General features: G+C 44.9%; 1 protein-coding gene across 7 annotated transcripts in view; it reads left to right on the top strand.

Annotated features, from left to right (window-relative positions):
* The window catches only part of PPP1R9A (protein phosphatase 1 regulatory subunit 9A), a 255,370-nt gene that overhangs the window by 148,092 nt on the left and 86,773 nt on the right, over positions 1-20,505 (top strand). The gene's annotated exons all lie outside the window — the stretch shown is intronic.

The following is a 20,505-nucleotide window of genomic DNA, read 5'->3' as shown; positions in this document are numbered from 1 at the left end:
GAGAGAGGGGAGAGAGAGAGTGGGGAGAGGGAGAGAGAGAGAGTGGGGGAGAGAGAGAGAGTGGGGGAGAGAGAGAGAGAGTGGAGGGAGAGAGAGAGAGAGTGGGGGAGAGAGAGAGAGTGGGGGGGAGAGAGAGAGTGGGGGAGAGAGAGAGAGAGAGTGGGGGGAGAGAGAGAGAGTGGGGGGAGAGAGAGAGTGGGGGGAGAGAGAGAGAGTGGGGGGGAGAGAGAGAGAGTGGGGGGGAGAGAGAGAGTGGGGGGGGGGAGAGAGAGAGTGGGGGGGGGAGAGAGAGTGGGGGGGGGAGAGAGAGAGTGGGGAGGGGAGAGAGAGAGAGTGGGGGGAGAGGGGGAGAGAGAGAGAGTGGGGGGAGAGAGAGAGAGAGAGAGAGAGAGAGAGTGGGGGCAGAGAGAGAGAGAGAGTGGTGGCAGAGAGAGAGAGAGAGTGGGGGGAGAGAGAGAGAGTGGGGGAGGAGAGAGAGAGTGGGGGGGAGAGCGAGAGAGAGTGGGGGGAGAGAGAGAGAGTGGGGGGAGAGAGAGAGAGAGTGGGGGGAGAGAGAATTGGGGGAGAGAGAGTGGGGGGAGAGAGAGAGAGTGGGGGGAGAGAGAGAGAGTGAGGGGAGAGAGAGAGAGAGTGGGGGGAGAGAGAGAGAGAGTGGAGGGAGAGAGAGTTGGGGGAGAGAGAGAGAGTGGGGGGAGAGAGAGAGAGAGAGTGGGGGGAGAGAGAGAGAGTGGGGGGAGAGAGAGAGTGGGGGGAGAGAGAGAGAGTGGGGGAGAGAGAGAGAGTGGGGGAGAGAGAGAGAGTGGGGGGGAGAGAGAGAGTGGGGGGAGAGAGAGAGAGAGAGTGGGGGGAGAGAGAGAGAGTGGGGGGAGAGAGAGAGAGTGGGGGAGAGAGAGAGAGTGGGGGGGAGAGAGAGAGTGGGGGGGAGAGAGAGAGTGGGGGGGGGAGAGAGAGAGTGGGGGGGGGAGAGAGAGTGGGGGGGGGAGAGAGAGAGTGGGAGGGGAGAGAGAGAGAGTGGGGGGGAGAGAGAGAGAGTGGGGGGGGGGAGAGAGAGAGAGTGGGGGGGGAGAGAGAGAGAGAGTGGGGGGGAGAGAGAGAAGAGTGTGGGGGGGAGAGAGAGAGTGTGGGGGGGAGAGAGAGAGAGTGTGGGGGGGAGAGAGAGAGAGTGGGGGGAGAGAGAGAGAGAGTGGGGGGAGAGAGAGAGAGAGTGGGGGGAGAGAGAGAGAGTGGGGGGAGAGAGAGAGAGAGAGAGAGAGTGGGGGGGGAGAGAGAGAGAGTGGGGGAGGAGAGAGAGAGAGAGTGGGGGGAGAGAGAGGGTGTGGGGGAGAGAGAGAGGGTGTGGGGGAGAGAGAGAGGGTGTGGGGAGAGAGAGAGGGTGTGGGGGAGAGAGAGGGGTGTGGGGGAGAGAGAGAGGGTGTGGGGGAGAGAGAGAGAGTGTGGGGGGGAGAGAGAGGGTGTGGGGGAGAGAGAGGGTGTGGGGGGAGAGAGAGGGTGTGGGGAAGAGAGAGGGTGTGGGGGAGAGAGGGTGTGGGGGGAGAGAGAGGGTGTGGGGGAAAGAGAGAGTGTGGGGGGAGAGACACAGAGGGGAGAAACGGTGGGTGACACACACAGAGGGTGGGTGATACACAGAGAGAGGGTGACTGACTGACTGACTGGGGGGGGGGGGTGACTGACTGGGGGGGGGGGTGACTGACTGGGGGGGGTGACTGACTGGGGGGGGTGACTGACTGGGGGGGTGGTGACTGACTGGGGGGTGGTGACTGATTGGGGGGTGGTGACTGATTGGGGGGGTACCTCTGGTGTCACACACATACACATGCTCCCATACACACAATACACATGCTCCCATACACATACACACATACACTTGCTCCCATACACATACACACATACACTTGCTCCCATACACATACACACATACACTTGCTCCCATACACATACACATGCTCCCATACACTTGCTCCCATACACATACACACATACACTTGCTCCCATACACATACACATGCTCCCATACACATACACTTGCTCCCATACACATACACACATACACATGCTCCCATACACATACACTTGCTCCATACACATACACACATACACATGCTCCCATACACATACAGTTGCTCCCATACACATACACACATACACTTGCTCCATACTCATACACTTGCTCCCACACACTTGCTCCCACACACACACACGGGGGGGGGGGGAAGGAAAGGCCACGACCAGCACCACCACCACGCTCCTCCCCCACCCACCCCCCGCTCGTGGGGGGGGGGGGGGGGCAGGCCGACACCCCCCCCCCCTTACCTCACGCGGGCATATTGGAAGCTTTGGGGAGGCAGGGTGGGTGGGAGGCACGTGGCGAGGTATCCCCCAGGGGACAGTCAGCCCCGCAGTGGCCGCCACTACCCTGCTCCCCTCGCCGGCATGTCTTCACAGTGCGCGGCCAAGCAGCTTTGCAGACTGCTTCTTCCCTCCAGCCCGCGGCGGCATGAAGCTAGGTGGCGGGGAGGCGGCAGGGTAGGTGAGAGTCACGTGGTGAGGGCCGAGTCCCCCCCCGCACGCCAACCGGGCTGCCAGCAGTGGGGACCTCCCGCCCGGGGCAGCGATCGGTGGATCGAGGGGGAAGGGGACAGGAGCAGGGGACAGGAGGAGGGGAAGGGGACAGGAGCAGGGGACAGGCGGAGGGGAAGGGGACAGGAGCAGGGGACAGGAGCAGGGGACAGGAGGAGGGGACAGGAGGAGGGGACAGGAGGAGGGGAAGGGGACAAGAGCAGGGGAATGGAGGAGGGGAAGGGGACAGGAGCAGAAGAAGGGGACAGGAGGGGAAGGGGACAGGAGCAGGGGACTGGGACAGGAGGAGGGGACAGGAGAGCTGCCGCGGTGGGGAGTAGGGAGCCATGTAGGGACCAGGGGGGTAGCAGGGAAGGATCAGAGGGGCCGCAGCATGGCGTGTACTTACTCTTGATGTCCTGCCAGAAAGAATGGCCGCTCGTTGGGGGCGGGCTCATATAGAGCCTGGCCGCGCGCCCACAAATCCTGGGAGCGCGCGCCAAACAGCAGTCAGGTAGGGAGTTTTTTTTTTTTTTTTTTAAGCGCGAGCAGGGAAATTTCAGCGCGAACGGGGGAAATTTAAAAAAAAAACACGTGTGCTGCTTGGGCCAATGTTTACTCGCCTGGGGGTTAAATCCACCCGCCCCGGGCGAGTAAATGTATAGGATTGTCGAACACTGTATATTTATATATATATATATATATATATATATATATATATATATATATACACACAGCTAAACCCCGTTATAACGCGGGTCTCGGGGTCCACCCCGAGACCACCGCGTTACTAACGGGGTCGCGAGAAAAAAAAATGGCCGCCGCGCTTTAGCGCATATTCATCCCGCGGGGCAGGAGATGGGAGCGGGGATGTCCCTCCGCTCCCCGCTTCCCCCTGTCACCGCGGGACAGGCCGCGGGGCAGGAGATGGGAGCGGGGATGTCCCTCCTGTCCCCGCTTCCCCCTGTCACCGCGGGACAGGCCGCGGGGCAGGAGATGGGAGCGTGGATGTCCCTCCTGTCCCCGCTTCCCCCTGTCACCGCGGGACAGGCCGCGGGGCAGGAGATGGGAGCGGGGATGTCCCTCCTGTCCCCGCTTCCCCCTGTCAACGCGGGACAGGCCGCGGGGCAGGAGATGGGAGCGGGGATGTCCCTCAGGTCGCCGCTTACCTCAGATCCCGCTGCCTGCATGGAGGTGGTAATGGGGGGTTTCTTCTCCCCACCGCTGTCCCTGGCGCTCCTGCTGCCTGCGCGGGAGGAGGGGGGGGAGCGGGTGGTGGTGCTGGTCGCGGCCTTTCCTCTGCTCCGACCCCACCCCCCGTCTGAGTAGAGTGAGAGAGTGTGTGTGTGTATGTATATATGGGAGAGAAAGTGTGTGTGTGTATATGGGTGTGTGTATGTGGGTGTGAGTGTGTGTAAGTGTCTGTGAGTGTGTGTAAGTGTCTGAGTGTGTGTCTAAGTGTGTCTAAGTGTGTCTAAGTGTGTGTAAGTGTGTGTGAGTGTGCGTGAGTGTGCGTGAGTGTGCGTAAGTGTGCATGGGTGTGTGTGAGTGTGCGTGAGTGTGCGTAAGTGTCTGTGAGTGTCTGTAAGTGTGTGTGCAGTGTGTGTGCAGTGTGTCAGTGTGTGCAGTGTGAGCAATGAGGAGTGTGTGTGCAGTGTGTCAGTGTGTGCAGTGTGAGCAATGAGGAGTGTGTGTGCAGTGTACAGTGTGTGTGCAGTGTGTGCAGTGTGAGCAATGAGCAGTGTGTGTGCAGTGTGCAGTGTGTGTGCAGTCTGTGTGCAGTGTGTCAGTGTGTGCAGTGTGAGCAATGAGGAGTGTGTGTGCAGTGTACAGTGTGTGTGCAGTGTGTCAGTGTGTGCAGTGTGAGCAATGAGCAGTGTGTGTGCAGTGTGTCAGTGTGTGCAGTGTGAGCAATGAGGAGTGTGTGTGCAGTGTACAGTGTGTGTGCAGTGTGTCAGTGTGTGCAGTATGAGCAATGAGCAGTGTGTGTGCAGTGTGCAGTGTGTGTGCAGTGTGTGTGCAGTGTGCAGTGTGTGTGCAGTGTGTCCAATGAGCAGTGTGTGTGCAGTGTGCAGTGTGTGTGCAGTGTGTCCAATGAGCAGTGTGTGTGCAGTGTGCAGTGTGTGTGCAGTGTGTCAGTGTGTGCAGTGTGAGCAATGAGCAGTGTGTGTGCAGTGTGCAGTGTGTGTGCAGTGTGAGCAATGAGCAGTGTGTGTGCAGTGTGCAGTGTGTGTGCAGTGTGCAGTGTGTGTGCAGTGTGTCAGTGTGTGCAGTGTGAGCAATGAGCAGTGTGTGTGCAGTGTGTGTGCAGTGTCAGTGTGTGCAGTGTGCAGTGTGTGTGTGCAGTGTGTGTGCAGTGTGTCAGTGTGTGCAGTGTGAGCAATGTGCAGTGTGTGTGCAGTGTGCAGTGTGTGTGCAGTGTGCAGTGTGTGTGCAGTGTGTCAGTGTGAGCAATGAGCAGTGTGTGTGCAGTGTGCAGTGTGTGTGCAGTGTGGCAGTGTGAGCAATGAGCAGTGTGTGTGCAGTGTGTGCAGTGTGTGCAGTGTGCAAAAAAAAATGAATTTTTTTTTTTTTTTTTTTTTTTTTTTTTTAAACGGGAGCCACGGGAAAACCGCGTTATAACCGAATCGCGGTATAACGAGGCGCGTTATAACGGGGTTTAGCTGTATATATATATATATATATATATATATATATATATATATATATATATATATATATATATATACAGTGTTCGACAAACCTATACATTTGCTCGCCCCGGGCGAGTGGATTTAACCCCCGGGCGAGTAAATATTGGCCCAAGCAGCACACGTTTGGTACTAGGTGGCAAGTAGATTTTTTTGTGTGGCGAGTAGATTTTTTGGTGATTTGTCAACCACTGTATATATATATATATATATATATATATATATATATATATTGCTTTAGACTCTCCTAAAATAGGTCTCTCTCATAACTAACAGCTGTTCATACATAGATATGTGTGTGTGTGTGTGTGTGTGTGTGTGTGTGTGTGTTTTACATATAATTAGCTTTGTTTACATAATGTCATGTTATTTGCCCGGACTTAATGGAGTTCTGTTGATCTGTACCAATGTATTTTTTCTTCATCAAATATTTTATAAATAGGTAAATAAATAGTCTTCCTGCTGCAAAAGTGGAGCAAAAAAACAGCATCACATTTAGCAAAGAAAGAGAAGGCAGTTTTTTCCATCGGTAAATCTGATCCAGATTGTTTTACTCCACGTTTGGTCTAGGTTTAATATATACTTTATCACCTTTAGGCAACCACACCAGCAAACCACACCACACAAAAATGTTCATATTTTCATTCTTTTAATTGACCTTCATCAAGGTGCCAGAAATTATATTACAGACTAAAAGGGCTGTCAAACAGTGGATTTATGAACAAAAAAGTAGTATTCATAATTATAACCCGAATAATAAGACAGAAACATCTTTTGGAAAACATTTTTATTTTGCCAAACATACAGTAATGCAAACCTAATTAAATGGCAGGTTCTGGAGCAAGTACTGGAGGGGGAACAAGGTGAGGTTACTCATATATAGAGAGCTGTATTGCATAGATCGGTTAGGAACGGTGCACCCAAAGGGGCTTAATGAAGATGAGAACTATAGATGTTTTCTATAGTAATGTGTATAACTTTTCTTGCATTTCAGTATGGTGTCCTGAATCCTGATCTGGGTCTATGAACAAGCTAATAGTGCAACCTTTTCTGCAGTTGTAATTAAAGTGGTTAAAAATTCATATCTGTAAAGTTTAGCTCTCGGTATGTATAAGTTGATGCGACAAGACGGATGTCTGTATACTTAGGATGATATATATTCTTAATGCTACTAACATTGCTGCTGTTTTCTTAGTGCTTACTTACATTGTTGCTATTCTCTGCTATTTCCATAGTGATCATTTCCGCATTTCGCCTTGTGTTTACATTTGATACAATGGTTTCCACTCTTTTATTCAGGGGGATTGTTTTTAAACCTGATGTCCTATTGTTTGATTTCATTGTTATTCATGTTGCTATACCAGTATTATTACTTTCTACCATATTAATGGGTGGGACCATTTGTATCTATGGTGTCATCATATGCTAAGTAGAGGGATGTACTTATTTTTGCCTCTCTGTGTATGTTTAACTTTCGGGTCTCTGACCCAGGGTCTGGGGATGGGCAATAAGGGGACGTCAGATCACTAATATATGTATACCTTATAAAGGGAGGCATGGCCCCCCCTGATACATTGTGTGTTTTTTTAATGTTTTTGGCACCATGGTGAAGGTCAATTAAAAGAATGAAAACGTGAAGATTCCCGTGTGGTGTGGTTTCCCATTGCAATTGCGTAGATCTGGTATTTTGAAAGTTCTGTATGGAAGTGTCATGACAGGTCACTCGGGCAGTGAAAATGGCCGACATTTCAATGGTATTATAATATATCCCGTGAGTGTGCTGAGGAGCTACTGTACGTATTACGAATGTTGCTATATACCGCTCATTATCTGTAGCAAAAGAGTTAGTTGGAGTGTGTCAAGTAACAGCTCCCCTGTGTTTACGTTTATACATCCTAAATCAATCACATCTGAACTGACATAAACCTGACTGATTAATGTTTTATTACATTTCACACAGATGCAATTTGACATAAAAGGTTAAGTTTCATTTGCATAGAGCGCGATACATAGCTCACTAGACATCTTTTGAAGCAAATCAGTTCTAGAACAAAGAAACTAAGAGTATTACCCTGAGGATACACTGCTAAAAATACGGGAAAGGGTTGCAAGGTTTGGGCATGCTATTACTCTAGTAGTTGAAACTTTAAGAAGCTGGGGTATTTTCTGGAGGAGACATAGGGGCCTACGTACAGAGAGGTCATTTGAAAAGAATTTGTAAATCAAAATTTCACTGCTAAAAAGTAATGCAAACCTGTATAAAATGTGCATTCTACAGTATGTATGAGGACTTTATACATAGATGCATAATTTGTTGATGGATACAATTCAATTTAAAACAGAATCAGGAGTATTTTTTAAAATCTAAAACTACCATGAGTATATGTCGATTATTAATGTAATATTATTTTAAAAACCCATACTGTGAAAATAACACATTTATTTAACTTATATAATGAAACATCCCTGGAACATCGAATACATTTTTGGGTTCATACATAGCAACTGGATTCTGCGCTACCAGTATTAACAGTGTTTTTAGAGTTTACGCCAAGTTGAACTTGGCGGACAATTTTACGTCACTTTTAATTGATTTGTGGAGCACAGAAATATTCTATTTTTAATTTAATACATACAATTTAGATCTGTACACCGAGCTCAGGTGGAGAAATGTGAGCTTAGTACATAGGTGCACACAAGCGCAAAATAAATAGTTTGACATGCACTAATTTTGCATCCATCAGCTTGCCACACCAACTATGCTACATAGGCCCAAATGTGTGCAGGGTGTTAGCTGAATGAAGAACTGAGGTATTATTATTATTATGCAGTCCCGTTTCAAAATGTTATGCTTGTTATTTTCAGAGGTGTTTTTTTTTCCTATTGTCAGTTATTGTTTTTTAATCACCACTAAAAAGTGTTGACTCTTGCGAATTTGAATAGGCTCAGTTACCTTGGCTTCCAAGGAACTTCTTATTAAATCCTATCTCCGGAGTATTTTACTTACTAGTAGCAAACATTTCCTACAGCAGATAATCACATTAGACAGCAGTATTGTCTTGCATTTCAATTAGCCAGGTGCTCAAATATGGTTCTCCAATCAGCAGTATGTTACAAACGAAATGCCAAATACTGTAGGTACCAATCTGTTATTTATCTGCGCTTTGATCATTGTGTCTCTTACTTTATGTTTTCACCTTTGAGATAGATAGATAGATAGATAGATAGATAGATAGATAGATAGATAGATAGATAGATAGATAGATAGATAGATAGATATGCAGGATACATAATGGAGCTGCCAAAATGTCTCACTAAGCAGATGATCATTGCTAAACAGTTTCTAACTGTGGGCATCTTTAGTCTGCTTGTACAATAATCCAGAACAACTGTAGCCCTGTTTCCCCTAGAATACAGGAAGACTACTAATGCTGTATAACCTGTTGGCTTGCAGGGCCCGATCCTCTGCCACGGAGAGCCTGGGGCAGTATATTTATGTGTCTTACCAAGTGCAGCGCCTCCACCTGCGATGGCTCCCAGCAGAGCGGGAGTTGTTCCTCGCAGGACACCAATATAATATGACATACAAGCAGTGCATAAAATAACATACACCTTTACTTATAGTGATCAACAACATATATGCATAACTTTCATAATACTCCTTGCCCTAGAGACACAAGTAGCTAAAGTGTCTCGCAGGACGCGTCCCTCCACCATATTCAAACACACCGTGTCCAATGTCCAACACCCACAACCCCAAGTGTATGGTGACCGCGCAGCCACTAGAGTGAGAGTGTTACAGTTGGTGCACTTTGGTGTAGAGTTACCTGCCGAGCGCTCCTGCACTCGGACCAGAAGACTAATCTTCGCAAAGGATCCGCAGGCGCGATGCTTTCCATGAGGTTCCTCCGGGGCGATCCCACCCGGGTAGATATTAGTGTCTCTGGAGAGGTTTGGTCCCATGACAAACTGCAGCGACCTCTGTGTCCCTGATGACAAACTGCAGCGACCTCTGTGTCCCTGACTTTGCACACTAATGGGGCAGGTTCCTTTTCTAGGGCCTGTCCCTGCAGCAACCACAAGCTGACTGTGACTCAGGGGCCTATCTGGGGCTTAGGTGTTATTCTGGCCTAGTGTAGAGGCTACTTGCCTCTCTACACATATAGCTCCTACCTCTTCACCTTCCTGGTCTTCTCTTAGCAACGTGCTCCCATGCGCAACCTCCTATCTCCTTCCTACAGAGTCCCTGTCGCCCTATTGGCTCCCTGGCATCACCTGGTATCACTGGTGCTCATGGGACTTGTAGTCCCCTGCTCTAGCCCTCCTCCCATTGGTCTGGGCTTCACGCGCTACCGCAGCCACTTCCTGCGCATGCGTGAACTCTCTTCCAGCGCCGTCGCCCCCCCCGGCTCACTTCGCATGCGCGAGTACCAAAATGGCGGCACCCTGAGCGCTCGGGCTGCCACAGAGCCTCCCGTGCACCAGAGCGCTCCCGGCACACTCTGCAACCTTCCCTGACTCTCTCACCGCAACGGAGGTGAGGGCACACCTGGGGGACCTGGCTACACAACCATTACTATAAGTGTCTTCATAACTCCATGAAAAATGTAATAGTTAAACCCCCTTAAAAAGTATTCGTTTAGGATTTATTTTTTTAGCAGAGCTCTAACGGTTCAGCATGCGGTTTATTAAAGAAACCTAATGAAAGGTATGTATGTACAATATGTATATCTTTATTTATATAGCACCATTTATGTACATAGCGCTTCACATCAGTAATACACATAATATAAATAATAAATAATACAAATAACACATAATGGGAAGAAGCGTTGAGACACAAAAGTAATATTTGGCAAAGATATCCATCCCCGAAGAGCTTACAATCTAAGTGGCAAGTAGGAAGAATGTGCAGAAACAGTGGGAGGGTGTTCTGGTAAGTGTGTCTGCAAGGGGTCAAGGACAATGTATGAGGTGTATAGTATCAGCCACAGAGCTTCCCATATACTTTGTTACAGTGGTGTGTTTTAAGGTCGTGGAGGTGGATAGAGAGGCTTCTAATCAGATATTGAGGGGAAGGGCATGCCAGAGGCGAGGGACTGTGAGTGAGAAATGTGTTAAGCGGGAGAGGGCTTTAGATACAGAAACATTAATGTCCCAGAAACATTGTACTCGGATGTTTCATTTATAAACTGCATGCTGACTGATTTGTGAGGAGAGCTCGGAGTTTTTTTCCCTAAACAAATACTTTTTGAGGGGGTTTAACATGTAACATTTTCATGATAATGTATGAGCGTTGGTCGCACCCTTTGGTTATTTTTTACCCCATTGGCATTTTAAGTTGCTCCAAATATTTTTCTATGTCTTTATAACTCACCTTGTAAAAACATAGACCAACCTTAAATTGTTTGTATCAGGCTATATATTCTCATCTTAAGCAGCAGTTTATAAATGTAACTTTATGTAACAATAATTTAATTAAATAAAAACATCATTCATATAGAGCAGGTAACTGATACAAAGGGAGAGAATCACAAAAGTGCAATTTCCGATTATTGGCTATTCATGTCAGTGGTGATTAATTAATGCCCAATCGCGGCTGTGCTCCGAGGTCCAAAATTACATTCACAACCACAACTCAAAAATAATATTTACTAAAACACTAAATATATACTGTAGTGGTGCTAGCATATTCATCTTAAAAAAAAAAAAAGTCATCAGACCATACAAACAGCAGCTCTGGTCTTACCCAGGCAGTCCCTGGATATCATCTCTTCATGACCTTGTGCAGAGAGCATGAATGGATGATTTTTTTTAGCTGATTGAATGACATCCAACGTATTTATTTGTAATATAAACCTGGACTCATGTCCTTTCAGGCAGTGGTGGATTTCCCATTCTGCTGAGTAAGCTATAGCCTAGGGAGGCAATTTGTTGTGCGAGTGCGTGTGTGTCGTGTGTGTTACCTTTTCCGTAGCAGGCCCTCACCTGTAGCGTCGGGTCGTCATGACAACGCAGCGTAATGCTGCCATCGTATCATATTTTTGTAGAAGAAAACTATTTTACCCAGGTTTGAGGCACATTTTGTCTCTTTCTTTTAACGCAGCACTTTTTTGTTGCTGTTTTTCCTTTATTTTTTTAAAAATAGGTTTGAAACAGGAGGTCCCCGGAGGAGCTGAACCATGTTGATTTCAGCTCCGGGGACCCCGTGCTTCAAGAGATACTTATTATCGTTCATTACCAGACATTATAGTAAAATTATAAAAGGCTATTCGATTAGAGTGAATTTACCTTTACTATGTGGAGAGGTACTTTATTTCATTACATCAGAGTGATTGTAGGTCTCCCTTACCAGCATCATTAAGGCTGCCATTGTATTACACACTCTTGTGCTGTACAAAAATGCTGCCTTTTGTAACAATTATGACAAATCTATTAAAAAGCAAATGTATATTTTTAGTCTGAGGCAAAATGTCTTGGTTTTTCTCTTCCACTTGCACTGTTAAATTGTGGAGAAAATATTTTAAGTAACTACGTGTATTAACCGAAATGTATTAATGAAGAAATAAAATAACCTAGACAAAAGACTACATAAATAAAACATATTACGGATTTTGCCTACATATGTAAGAATATGTTGAATTGCCAACATCTCAAGACCCTCTCAGTGCTTTGAACGTTAAAGTTTTGTCACAGAAGTTTACAAACAACAAATGAGCTTAACTATTGAAGCTATTGCCCATCATAACCGAAAAACCTCCTTCAAACGATCAATTCTTTTCACTGTGGTTTTGCAATTTACATCAATCGTTGGGGTCTACCAGCGCATATGCCCCCAGTTCAGTAAATATATATATTTTTTTAAACTAAACTTTCCGGCAGCATCATCTCAGAAACGTGTAAGAATACGGGGAGCTTCACCTGTCGTGAGGACATTTCTCCTTTTAATTTACTCAATGGCAATCATCTTTGATGCTGAATGACTTGCTGAATTGGGAACATGTGAATTTAGGATGAGGACAGTCGGCATATGTAAAGTTTAAAAGCAATGTAATCAGAAGCATTGCAGATTCAACTATATTTATTACAACATTTGCTCCGTGCGCGGTTCTTCTCTCTGTGAAGGGCATTTCCAGGCCACTGATGTTTGCTGCTGCCTTAGGCAAACCATTGCTGGCTCAGTTAATCAGACCAAAATTCCTATATCATTACATGAAAAACTGCTGGATACTTTCTTTGCTTCAAAGGTTTTGTTGTATTTTGTCTTATTCAAAACGAAAGGAATAATGTTTCCGCAAAGTTCTCCAGTTCACACGGTTTCCTTTCCACCGTTATATTTTGGCTTTCATTTCTCATTAAGCTCCGTTGCGCGTGTACTGTACATCCTTGCCCATTTGATGAAGCTGTGTTTTGCCAGGACAATGATTTTCAACCTTTCAAGAACTATAGATTCCTTAAATAAATGTACTGTGAGTCCACAGAACCCTTAGAAGTGTATTGTGTCATCACAGAACTCCAGAACACTTATCCTATGTACCAAATAAAATTGTTGTGCTTGGGCTTAGATTTTTTTTTTTTTTAGAAACGTACAGTGTTTTTCTATATCAGTGGTTCTGAAATGTCTCCTCAGGGCTCTGAGCCAGACCAGGTTTCTCAGGCAACCACCCAGCATCAGCCGGGAGTCATCAAAAGCACGATACCATGTCTAATACCCGAACTGGCACTAACTGCCATTTACTTGAGTGGCAGTCACCGCCAGATTGGGGGGGTGATATCCTGCATTATGCTTTGATGACTCCTAGCGATTCTAGGCAAATTGGGTGTATTCCCCTGTGTGCAAGTACATTGGTTATTTCTAAATCCTGGTGGTCCTCAGGGAGAGGTTTCAGCACCACTGTTCAATATCTTATATGAATTAAAAACATCACAGTTTAACAGTTAATAACATTTTTGAATTTTTATAGCAGCAATTGCAGTGTACACAACTATGGTAACGTGGATTGCAACTGAATGTAGCGGTGGATCTCCCTTCCTACTGCTAGAGCAAGGAGTGCCGCCACCCCGCAATGCGAAGAGAGGCAACAACCCATAATGTGCAGCACTGGGAAAAATGTGTTCTCCGGATATCATAGTTGAGACAATACCTTAGGGAACCAAAAAATTGTTTTAAAACCGCTCATCCTGATATATTATGTAATGCAAATGTATGTGTAATAATAATAAGGTGCATGAGGACAAATTGGAAGCACACAGAAATTATCCAAGGGGATAAGAAAGATTCCTCTTTTTGCACTCAATATTATATTATTTTAACAGGTATCGGACAAAGTTGTCCTAGCAAAAAACAAGTGTGCTATTATTGGGGGCTATCAGATCGGTATACCCAGTTAAAAACAAAATAATAAAATTTTATTACATCAAAAGTAATTTGTGACTTAGTGAAATATTTACAGTGATAAATATTTAAAAGAATCCTCCATAGGGGTGGAGTGGTTTTGCGACTCTATACTTTTTGTATTTACAGACTAATGGTCACATTAATATGTGTGTCTATAATTTTATTGAAACCACTCCGACAGCTCAGTATAATTTTAGTAATACATATATATGAAATAAGTGTATAACGACTCAGTGGGCAGTAGATAATTGCCTTGTGTTGCAAAAACCTTTTGGTTAAATATATGCACATCAATGGTTTCAATAAAACTACAGACACACATATTAATGTGACCATTAGTCTGTAAATACAACAAATATAGAGTCTCAAAACCACTCCACCCCATATGGAGGATTCTTTTAAACATTTATCACTGTAAATATTTCACTAAGTCACAAATTACTTTTGATGTAATAAAATTGTATTATTTTTGTTTTTAACTGGGTATACTGATCTGATAGCCCCTAAGGCAATAATAGCACACTTGTTTTTTGCTAGGACAACTTTGTCCGATATCTGTTAAAATAATATAATATTGAGTGCAAAAAGAGGAATCTGTCTTATCCCCTTGGATAATTTTTGTGTAATACCTTAGGGAAGCAATAATTACTTCATTCACCAACACACGGTTAGTGTTGGTTAAATAAATACATCATACAGTATATATATAAAGAATTAAATAAAAAAGTTAATGGATAAACACACAAATGAACAGTTCATTAGCACAGGTACCGAAACAAACAAATTAATATGAGAAGAGTCCATCAGTGAATGTACCTGGCCAGGATTTGTCTTTTTTTTCTTTGTAGTTGTCTTCGCTACAAAACTCATTAAACCTTTGTGACAGATATGTGTGTTGTCTGTACTGTCTTTGTAAAAGAGAATAAATCATTTACTGTTCCTTGAAATTAAACTACGTGTAAGATCTGTTGTAACTGTCTCCGTTTGTTTTTCTTTAGTTACTTTGAATTTTCAATGTCTGAGGTATATCTGTTATGTAACAAAGTAACTTGCTTCTCTTCCCCCTCTTCTGAGTATAATGTGCTATTCCTTTCTGTGAGGCTGTCTCTTACCACTCTCTCGGAGACTGTGTTCTTAAGAGGTTACCTCTGTCAAGGTGTCGTTGTCTCTCTCCGTCACTCCATAGTGCTAAATCGTGCAAGGTTATTTCCACATTTCAGCTTCCAATGGAGCTTTTCTCAGGAACAGCACAAACACAGTGAAGGAACCTTCTAAAGCCCTTAAACCCGAGTGAGAGGGGCGCAACAACTCTGTAATATATTCTCCTAGGCGGCGGCCCATGTTGACTTTCCTACCTCACTCCAGATAAGGATTTCTATGCATTATATTTGATTTTCATTATGTTGTGTGCTACATTTTGCTACAATGTAGTTATAATGTTGTGGTATATGTTGCAGATTTTAATATTGTATTTCACTTTTGTGTGAATTTTGATGAATGAGGGTTGTGGCTTACACAGTATTATTATGAATATGACTTCATCACTTCATGTATGTATTTAAAAGGCTCCTTCGCTGTGTTTGTGCTGTTGTAAGAAAGGCTCCATCAGGAGACAACATGTCGAAATCAACTTGCACTATTTAGCACTGTGGAGTGTCTGTCTCTTTGTCCTATGATCCATGCCTAGTTGTATCTAGGCAATCTGCACCCGACATTTACATGCAACTAATTTGTTACGTGTGTGCCCTGTTCCTTTATTCCTAAATATATAGATATATACACAATCTTATCAATCTCAAAGCCCAGACACACAGTATTATTATACATGTATATGTTTAATTGAGCCAACTGTAGTATTACTAAGAAATTGACCTCAAAGAAGCCCCAATGCCAAATTATTTAGTTAATTTCTATACTGAATGTTTTTTTCTTCTCATAAGTATAGCTCATTTAGTACAATCTGTTGGTCAAAACTTGTCAAGCCTGCAACCACGCCAAGGAACCCCCTTTCAGCCGGTCCCACACTACCAATGTTATACCGTGTCCTTTTCTATTTCTTCCACTGCCGAGAGAAAAGAGGAAACAAAACAATGATAGTCAATAGCATGTATATGGTACCTATGGGGTTAAAATGTAAGTGCTATATGTGAGCTACAGTGCAGTTGAAGCTATAAATATAGTGAAAACAAAACTCAAAATATAATAAAGGGCAAAACAAAAACAAAAAAAATATGTTTCACACTTATTGCTGTACAGTAGCAAAGGCAATCACCACATTTGTCATGGGGGAATAAATCCTTCAATGACTACTGCTTTTACATGTGTGTGCTTGGACCTGCTGATTAAATATGGATGGGATGGGCACATTTAAACTATGAGGATTAGCCACATGCATCCCAACAATTTAATTTAGACATACACAATATTAGCAAGGTCGAAACCCAGACCCACAGTATTATATATGCATATATTTAATTGTGCTGAGTAGAGTGCTACTGGAAAAGTCTACAACTGTAAACAGTAAACCTGCACAGATTATGTTGTTCATTTCTATGTGTTTTTTTCTTCTCATAAGTATGCGTTATTGAGTTCAATCTTTTGGCCAAAACAGGTCAAGCCTGCAACCACCTTTATTTTGTGGTTGCAGGCTTGACATGTTTTGGCCAAAGGAATACCTAGCAATGCTGCTTTACGTAAAAAACAAAATGACAAAAATTGGTGTCTTGAAGCTGTCCCTTGTTACAAAAAATGTTCTCATGGAACTTTTGGTATTCTCCAGTGAAACCTCAAGGTTCCCTCGATCATAGGCTGAAAACTACTTTTGTAGAAGGAAGACAATGAGTAAGAAAAAATATTCCCAACTGAGTCACTTTTTGACTTGCTCTTTTAATCTTATACTATATTAGTGAAAGCACTGTATGCCTGTCTGGATGTCCTGTGTCCCTAGGGGAAATCTCATTGGTCCCTTGGCCCACACACCCCCGCACACCTCTCATTGGCCTGAGTGACGGGCCAAAGGACGGACACACACACACACACACACACACACACTGACTGACACACACACTGACTGACACACACACTGACTGACACACCCCCACACCCACGCACGCACACACACAGTGACTGACTGACGCACGCACGCACACACACACACACACACACACACTGACTGACGCATGCACACTGACTGACGCGCACGCACACACTGACTGACTGAGGCACACACACACTGACTGTGTGTGTGTGTGTGCGTCAGTCAGTCTGTGTGTGTGTTTGTGTTTCTGCGTCAGACTCACTGACGCGCGTGCACACACACACAGTGACTGACTGACGCACACACAATGACTGACGCACACACACTGCATGAAGCTGTAAAGAGGCACAAACAGAGCTGTAAAGGAGGGAGGGGGGAACTGGATTGATGTGAATGGGGGACAAACAGAGAGAGGGGGAAGGGGAGAGGAGAGAGAGAGGAGCGGGAACATTACATCCCGGGCAACGCCGGGTCTCTCAGCTAGTTCTAACTAAATTCTGAAGTAATACAAAAAAAAATCAGACTTGTCTCTCTGATCTGTCCTCAAAATGCACAGATTTGTGAGTCAGTATACTAGGTAAAAAAGCTATTCTGAAATCTCCTTGCATACGTTATATGTACAACTCAAGGACAGAGCCCCATTAACATGGATTTATTCACCCACATTGTCCTTTGCTACTGTATATACGTCAACTGCAACATGAACATCAGTATTTGTGAATATCATTCATTTTCTCATCCTTCTGGTGCCCTCAATCACTGGCTTTAGTGAATAGGTTGATAAATAAAATTGGCGTTTGTATTTATTTATCTACCTTCCCTGTATCTCTGCTTAAGTTTTACCAATAGTAAGAGTTAATGTAATGATTAACAGGACAGACTTCTATGCATATTCTTTAAAATTAGGGCTCTCCTGTAGTTGTTCAGGCAGATAAGTACAATTTTTCCCACAAAAAAATTCACCAGCAAGCGAAGGTAATATAAAAATATATTATACAGGTGTTACAACTTCTTAAAGTATAATCATTTTTAAGTATTTAAATGTATGCAAAATTACATTCAGACAACATCTCTTCATGTTATGATCAACACGTAACACCTACCTGCCTTCGCACACCGAAATCCAGCTTCAGCTCATTTTCCCCTGTGACTGAAGTGGAGGTCTTCGCACTCCTCACATCATCTCGCCCTACAACCTGCCCCCTTCATCCTATTCCCTCACATCTCCACTCCCTGTCTGGCACACTAAGCCCCACCCTAGCTCATCTTTTTAGCCTCTCTCTCATCTCAGGCACATTCCCATCTTCTTTTAAACATGTACTCATCACGCCCTTTCAAAAGAAGCCCTTTCTTGATGCAGCCTCTCTGCCTAACTACCGCCCTTTTTCTCTTCTCCACTTTGCCTCCAAGCAACATGAATGGCTTGTATACAACCGCTTAACTCACTTTCCTCCAACTCCCTGCTTGACTCTATGCAATCTGGTTTCCACCCTCTACAATCCACTGAGTCAGCACTAACAAATGTAGCCAACGACCTACTCACAGATAAGTCTAAGGATAATTTCTCTGTGTTAATTTTCCTGGATCTCTCTGCTGCCTTCAACACTGTTGATCCCCCCCCCCCTCCTCCTGCATACTCTACACTCCATTGGCCTCTGTGACGCAGCCCTACCCTGGTACAAGTCCTACCTATTCAACCATTCTTTTAGTGTTTCTTTCTCTAGTGTCTCCTCTTTCTGTTGGAGTCCCAGAAGGCTCTGTCCTTGTCCCTCTGCTCTTCTCACTCACTAGACCTTTTCTCTTGGTGAACTAATACAATATTTTGGCCCCCTCCCTCTGGTCCCGTGTCACCTACTGTCTCTATGCAATCTCCTCCTGGATGTCTCACCATTACCTGAAGCATCACATGTCCAAAACAGAATTAATAAACCAGTGTCACCCCTACACCCAAACTTTCCCTCACAGTCGATAATACCACGGTCTCATCAACACACCAAACTCACTGCCTAGGAGTCCTCTTTGACTCTGTCCTCCCCTTCATTCCTCACATTCAATCCTCACTAAGTCTTGCTGCATCCACCTCTAAAATATCGCCAGGATACACCCTTTTCTCACTCATCACGCAACTAAAATCCTAATTCACTCACTTATCCTGTCCTTACTTTACTGCAACCTTCTCCTAGTTTGCACTCCCCTCGTCCGTCTGCTCCAACTTCAATTCATCCAAAATGCTGCTGCCAGTCTTATTTACCTCACTCACCGCACCACTTCTGCTACTCCACTTCTGCAGCTCCACTATGCAAATCCCTACACTGGCATCAAATATCCTCTAGAATAAAAATGACATTTAAAACACTAGCTCTGACTTACATAGCTCTCAACAATGTTACTGCCTCCATCCCATATATTGCAGCCCTCAACCCCAAATATACCCTTAAACAACCCCTCTGTTTGGCCCACGATTTCCATCTCTCCTGCGTTATTACCTTCTCTCACTCCCGCCTACAAGACTTCTCCTGTCCTGTACCCTCTCTCTGGAATTCCCTACCATGTACTGTACCATCAGACTCTCCCCTTGCTTTCAGACATTTACACCCTGAAAACTCCCCCTTTTTAAGGAAGCCTATCTGGCATACTCTAACATCCACCTCCTTCTCCCCCCACCCCCACCCAACAGTACTGGTACCAGCTGTACTGTTAATGCAATAGATGTCACTTTGTACCTTCATTGTACCACACTGCGGAATATGTTTGTGCTTTACAAATGTACAATAATAATAACAAATATTATTATTATACTCATGGACACTCTACTCCTACTTTGGTGGAGGGATCTGACCCGCCCCAAAGGTGGATGCCTGAAAGGGTTCCCCAAGAGCTGCTTCTCTTATCACACAACCAGCATCCTAGGGGTTAACATATGCGTTTGCTTACTACTACAGTATGTGTTTCATCATCCGCCCCCTTCCCCCCTCCCCCGCAGCCCTCTGCAATGTTAATGACCGAGTAGGACAAATGACTCTCAAATTACAGCTGAATTAATTGAGAACCCCTTCAGCCTACATCTGTGTTTCCCCAAAGGCGGACAGCCTTTGGTGATGGCTGAAGGGTTTCAGCCATTTGCTGTCGTTCGCTAATGTTTGTTAATGTTACAGCTGCTCTGTTACAAATCAGAAACACACCATCCTTCTCATCCCTTGTACATTATATTTCCACTTACCCTTCTTTGTAGACTGTAAGCTCCATGGGGCAGGGCCTCTTCTAACACAACCTATCACAGGCCTAAACACAATTTTAACCTTGTCTGTAACGGTTACATACGCCCATGTATTACCTCTAACTATAAATTGAATGGATTACCACTGTTCATTTAATGCAACCATGTATCAGAACTCTGTGACCAGGATATAATTGAAAACGAGAGTTAATGCTCAATGTATTACTTCCTGGTACAACATTTAATAAATACATTTTTTTTAAATAAATAGTTTGGCTAGAGCCCTGCTGTGAATAGTACAGTACTTATACCAGGAACTGTAAAGAGCATTAACCACATTGCAAAGTGCTGTATGACAGGCTACTCCAGAACTGAAAGAACAAATACAAGGGTGGACACAGGGCCAACAACAGCTTGGCCAGGGTTGACCTGGGCCTCAAGAGGGAGGGAAGGAGTGCTTGAGCGGGCCCTCAGTACCTACATACCCAACACCAGCTGCAGAGGAGGTCCCAGATGGATCACAGAAGTTGCCTGACTTCCGGTATCAGCTGGACGGCCCCCCGGAGCTGCTGGAACTGGTGTCCCAGCTCTAACCCCCCCCTCCCCT

This window comes from Ascaphus truei, chromosome 2 (genome assembly GCF_040206685.1).
Source record: "Ascaphus truei isolate aAscTru1 chromosome 2, aAscTru1.hap1, whole genome shotgun sequence".
Taxonomy (NCBI): Eukaryota; Metazoa; Chordata; class Amphibia; order Anura; family Ascaphidae; genus Ascaphus; species Ascaphus truei.
Note: the sequence above shows the minus strand (reverse complement) of the source record. Positions and strands in the feature narration are given on the sequence as shown.